This window comes from Triticum dicoccoides, chromosome 5B, assembly GCF_002162155.2.
Source record: "Triticum dicoccoides isolate Atlit2015 ecotype Zavitan chromosome 5B, WEW_v2.0, whole genome shotgun sequence".
NCBI lineage: Eukaryota > Viridiplantae > Streptophyta > Magnoliopsida > Poales > Poaceae > Triticum > Triticum dicoccoides.
Genome location: NC_041389.1, coordinates 297,342,708 through 297,349,155, shown reverse-complemented (window position 1 = coordinate 297,349,155; position 6,448 = coordinate 297,342,708).

The window sequence follows — 6,448 nt, the reverse complement described above, 5'->3', positions numbered from 1 at the left end:
TGTGGTCATGATACTAGGCAGAATATTCAGTCGATAATATTAGCTGGTTCTGGTGTTGCTGATGGGGATGAGGAAGGCGATGAAATGCAGAGGGTGATGGAGGAAGAGGACGAGGATGGATATGTGGAGGATTTGGATATTGAAAATTCCGAGGATGAAGTGGAGGTACCGATTCCTTCTGCATATCAAACCCAACAAACTATACCGTGAAGTGTGTTGAAATAGGTTGTCCTGCGAAGGTGCACGGGCACGTGCCGAAGTATAACATCCACTGGGTTGTCACCAATGTGGTCCCACATAATTGTGTGAGGAAAAACTTGTTGGTTCGTCATCCAAACCTAACTTCATAGAATGTTGCCCAACGGTGATAGTTCGTCACCAGGCTTCAATGATGACGAGTGCGGCGCGCAAATTGTCTTCGGCATTGCAAGGCGGGTTCCTCCTCCGAATACTTCATAGAAGATGTTGAACACCAGGATAGTGTCCGGCTCTGCAAAATAAGTTCCACATGCCACCATAGAGAGAATAACATTTGCACCAATCTAATCTGCTGACGTATTCTGTAGCATGACCTTACGCCACGGCCAGGCTTTTATTCATTTTACCGTTCCACCTCAGTGCGTTTAGCGAGGCGGTTTCCTTGGCACGTCTTGTCGAAGCAGAGACTGTGTCCCCTTATTCCGGGATTCTCATCAATACGGGTGTGGGTAACCCAACCGCGCCATTAACCGCAGCGCTTAGGAGATAAGCGAGTTTTATTAGGCCGGTGGGGGCTCGTAGTTTTGGCCGCCCATATAAGGGGATAAGAATCTGCCCTTTCCATTCACGCTTTCTTCCTCCTTTGCGTATTCGTCCCTGCGCACTCGAGCTCCAACGCCCAAGCCCGCATTTCCCACCTCAACCTACACCAATCATGTTCGGAGCGGGAGGTAGATGGATGGCCTCCTCCGTCACGGAGGGGCAAATCAAAAAGTTGAGGAAGGCCGAATACTTGTCCGACGACATTGCGCACCATCTTCCAGATGAGGGGCAACTCATCCCCACCCCCAGGCCCCATGAGAGGGTTGTTTTCCTTCCCCATTTCCTCCGCGGACTAGGCTTTCCTCTTCACCCGTTTGTCCGGGGGCTCATGTTCTACTACGGCCTGGACTTCCACGATCTGGCCCCGAACTTCATCCTCAACATCTCGGCATTCATCGTCGTGTGCGAGGCCTTCCTTCGCATCCAGCCTCACTTTGGCCTATGGCTAAAGATCTTCAGCATCTATCCGAAGGTCGTGGGCGACCGCCAAGCGGAGTGCGGAGGCGCCATGGTGGGCAAGATACCCAATGTTACATGGCTCAAGGGTGCCTTCATAGAGACCATCAAAGGGTGGCAATCGGGGTGGTTCTACATCACCGAGACGCGTGACCCTGAATGGGCAGCGGCCCCCGAATTCCAATCTGGCATTCCCACACGGCTCACGCCCTGGAAAGAGACGGGCCTGTCATGGGGTAACTCGGCAGAAGTGACCAGACTTCAAACCTGCATCAAAGACCTGATCAGCAGGAAGGTTAAACTTGTCACCGTAGTCCAGGTCATGCTCTTCCGCCGGATTCTCCCGTGCCAACGACGGGCTTTCAACTTATGGGAGTTCGAACCGGCCCAGTACCAGACTCTGTCCCGGCTCTTCGACACAAAGCACGAGGACGCGTGGAAGGTGCTATTCAAGAGCTCAGAGATCGCCCCTCCCGTCACCGAGGATCGCAGATTCTACGCCAAGCGCCAAGCCAGCACGGTGAGCTAATTTTCCCATTACGGGGTATCTGTTTTCCATATATTTGATTCTATGCGGGATCTAAATCCCCATCCCTTTGACAGGACTGGCAGAAGAAGGCCGGACAGATCAACTGTCCGACTCCTTTGCCCGAAGACCCAGCGGATGCTCGTTTAACGAAGCTGCTGGTTCCGGCACCTCACGTGGTGCCGGAGAAGAAGGCCAAGAAGAAGGCCACGGGGACTCGAAAGAGCTCCCGGCGCCTGGAGGTGTCGGATTCAGCGCCCGACAACCCCGATGCACCCTCCGCCTCGGAAGACGAGGAAGAGGAAGAAGAAGAAGCCTCTCCCCCTCCAACGGGGGGAGAAAAGAAAAGGAAGGTCGCCCCAACTGGGGAGGCCAGAGGGTCCAAGAAGGGGAAGACCCTTCTGCCGGACTATGCCTCTAACGCCAAAGACGGCGAGGAGGAATGGCCATCCAGGGTCAAGCCCCTGGCAAAATCGTAAGTGTCCGGTTACCCGAATGACTCATGGCGCTCCTCAATTATTTGATAGCTTCTGACGCTGAATTTTTAATTATGCAGTCCACCCAGAGCTCAGCTCGGCGATTCATCGAGCGGCTCCATGAATTCGTCGGACATGAATAGCACTTCACTTCCGTCGGCCTCCTCCCTGCTCCCTGCGGACGACGCCGAGGTGGAGTCCCAAAAGGGGCCGAACCAGGAGGAGGTGGTCCTGGAGGCGCCCCAAGGCGACCTCCCGGATTCCAGGCCCAAAGGGGGTGAAGCCCCGGAGGGATCTAAGTCCGGCCTCGGGCCGGACACTGCTTCGGAACCACCAACGGTTCCAGAGTCCAACAGGCGGCACCTTCATAAGAAGGGCAAGCCTACGCCGCCGGCGACCTCCGTCCATCCGGAGGTGCCGGACAATTTGCTGGAGGCGCTTAACGGTACCTCCGTCGACGAGGAACACCGCACTGTTATGAGTGCGGTGATTCAAAAGGTTCAGTCCGCCAATAACGGGCTGACAGAAGCCTGTACAAGTCTATTAACAGGCTTTGAGGTATGTATTCAAAACATATAAAAATGTTACCGCATAGACAGTAGCCCCTGATGCTCGGTTCGGCGTTCAGAAAGAAAAGTCGAGCTGAGGATCTAAAAAGATATACGCAGGAGTCTAATAAAAATATGTCGATATGGGAATGCAGGTTGCGCTACTGACCTCTGCCGCACTGACTATGGAGGTCAATGCATTGAAGGGAAGCCTCGAGCGGTCCGAGAACGAGCTCGGCCGTGCCAAGAAGCAGCTCAAGGACAAGGAGGGTATGTAATACCGCATGTAAATGTATATAGAAATACTTGGTTGCAAATAATGATAGGACCAACTTAAATGTTGCAGGGGCCACGGCTGAGGTGGCGACCCTGAAGGAGGCGGTCTCCAAGGCCGAAAACAGTGCGACCCTGGAGCGGGCCGAGCGAGAGAAGCAGGAGGCGTGGGTGGCGGAGGTGCGGCAAGAGCTCCAGGCTCTCGTGGAAAAACACGAGGGTTTGGAGCGTGACTCGAAGACCCGAGAGTCCGAGCTCGCCTTGGCTCTTGAGAGTGCCAAAAACGCTAAGGCCGAAGCCCAGAAGGCCCTCCAGGAGATCGAGGTGATGAAGAAAATAGCGGAGGGTAAGGCATTCTTTATGCAAAGCAAGAATATAAAAGTTAATTATCTGCTACTTACCCGAATCCGGATCTGCCCCGTAATGTGTCTGATGCCGCCGCATACTACCGAGCCGAAGAGGGGAGCTCGACAGAAAAAGTGTTCTGGTCTCAGTATGCTGAGGCCGAACATCCGGTGCCCCTGAGCGACCAGCTGAAGCAGCTGGTCGAGCTCCACAAGGTGGCCGAACAGGCCATGAAGGGCCTCATAGCTCGGCTGTGGCCTGGAGAAGCCATGCCTGGGAGCTACTTCGGTCTGGTGCGGCGTCTGGTGGACGAGTGTCCGTGGATTGAGGTCGTCAAGCGCTCTGTTTGCATCAAAGGTGCCTGTCAGGCCCTTGCCTGTGCTAAAGTGCACTGGGGCAAGCTGGACGCTGAGAAGCTTTTGACGAACGCGCCACCGCCGGGCAAGGAGTATCATACACCTGAGATGTATTATAAGGGCGTCCTGAAGGGTGCTCGCCATATAGCGGACGAGTGCTCCAAAGATGTAATTTTTGAGTAGGCTCGCATGTGTTATCCTGTACGTTGAAAACTTTGTTCATATGCGCTAAGCAACGCTTGTTAATTTAAAATATTACCTTCTGTGTGGCCGTCTATCAAATCTGAGAGATGCAAGTCGTCGGCTTCGACCCCCATGCCACGAGTGCTGGGGTGTTCGGGATAAACCTGAGCGCTTTTGTTCCCATTCTTGGGTCCATCTAGGGAGGCGCTCAGCACAACGAACCAGGCCGTCGGACTTATAATGCTTTATCACTCTCACTTAGCCATAGAATTCTATAATTTTAAATTTCGGCGAAGCCCCTAGTATTTGGAAGACCGAGTTCGGGGCGCTATCCACGCCTAGGCCGGATAAGTCCGGTTCCTCGCTCTAAGCGGCATAAGTCTTTAACGACTCAAAAAACCTCGCGAACAGCGACCGGTCTCTCGCACTATCATGATAGTCAGTTTTAGCTTTCTCTACTGAGGTGTTAACCCAGCTCAACTGGGGCACAATCGCAGTAGTTCTCCCAGCACTACCTTAGCCAACAATGCGGAATGTAAGGTACCAAAACATGGGAGCCGGGCAAACCCAACTATTGACCAAAGACATGATTCGGAGCCGATGCATATAGTGCTATAAGTTTGGGGTGCCGCACTCATGAGAGTGTTCGGTCTTCTCACACCATGTTATGGGGTGCTTAAGCCCCTGGTGTATTGGCCGTACCAAACTGTATGGCTGCATAATGACTGAACATATATATAAAAAGGGATACAATAATAGATAGAAGCTATGTATTGTTTATTATTAAGGGGCTGCTATGAAAGCAGAACGATACAAATAGTGCGATAAGCAAGAGATGGGATTATTTGACATGTCCCCCTCCAGGGGCAAGCTGCGGGTTTTGTAAATAAAAATAGGTATTTAACTCGTTATAGAGGCCACCTGGACATTCGACGCGGCTTGTCCTCACCCTGGCTGTTGCATCGTGTGTTCGGCGAGTGTATTGCCGGACAGGCCTTCTGAGTAATTGGGGCCTGAAAGTATAAAAAAGGAAAATGGCCGAATAGGGAGCCCTAAGTGCGGTTGAGCCACATTCTGGGTGTGTCGTAGTTGTGCCCCTCCCCTTATGCCCATGGTATTTTCAAAGCGTAATTATGTACGCGTGGTACCGATAGCACCATCTGACGAGGGCTGGGGTTGGGGCCGCACTGCTATGCTTGCTCGGATCGTGCCGGCCGGTTCTGTTGTAGGTTTCTTCGGGCGCGCTTGACGTTGTCCGGACGTTTGATTCCCGGATTGGAGAGCTGCCTTGAGAGGCTGCTCTGTACTTCCGCCGCCAGGGTCGCTGTGTGCTCCTCCGTTCGGAGAGAGCGTTCGGTGTTTCCATTGACCGTGATGACTCCGCGAGGGCCTGGCATCTTGAGCTTGAGATATGTGTAGTGCGGCACCGCATTGAACTTTGCAAATGCGGTTTGTCCGAGCAGGGTGTGATAGCCACTGCAGAATGGGACTATGTCGAAGATTAACTCTTCGCTTCAGAAATTATCCGGGGATCCGAAGACCACTTCGAGTGTAAATGAGCCTGTACAGCTGGCTTCTACACCCGGTATGACACCTTTAAAGGTTGTCTTTATGGGTTTGATCCTTGAGGGATATATACCCATTTTTCGCACTGTATCCTGATAAAGCAGGTTCAGGCTGCTGCCGCCGTCCATGAGGACTCTGGTGAGGTGAAATCCGTCAATGATTGGGTCTAGGACCAATGCGGCGAATCCGCCGTGGCGGATGCTGGTGGGGTGGTCCCTTCGATCAAACGTGATCGGGCAGGAGGAGCATGGGTTGAACTTTGGGGCGACTGGCTCCAACGCATAGATGTCCTTGAGAGCACGCTTCCGCTCCCTCTTGGGGATGTGGGTTGCGTATATCATGTTCACCGTCCGCACTTGCGGGGGGAATCCCTTCTGTCCTCTGTTGTTCGGCGGCTGGGGCTCCTCCTCGTCATCGCTATGCAGCCCCTTGTCTCTGGCCTCGGCACTTAACTTGCCTGCTTGCTTGAACACCCAACAATCCCTGTTGGTGTGATTGGCTAGTTGTTCGGGGGTGCCGTGTATCTGGCACGAGCGGTCGAGTATCCGGTCTAAGTTGGATGGGCCCGGAGGGTTTCTTTTGAATGTCTTCTTCCGCTGACCGGGTTTAAAGCCTCTGAATCCGGCGTTGACTGCCGTATCCTCAGTATTGTCGTCGTTAATGCGGTGTTTGTGCTTGTTGTGATGTGACCCGCCATTGTTGTCCTTGGTATCCGAATTACCAGGGCTCTTGGTTATGTTATTGCTACGAGCTAGCAAGCTGTCTTCGCCCGCGCAGAAGCGGGTCATGAGTGTCGTGAGGGCTTCCATAGATTTTGGCTTTTCCTGTCCTAGGTGCCGGGCAAGCCATTCGTCTCGGATGTTGTGCCTGAAGGCTGCAAGGGCCTCGGCGTCCGGACAATTGACTATTTGATTTTTC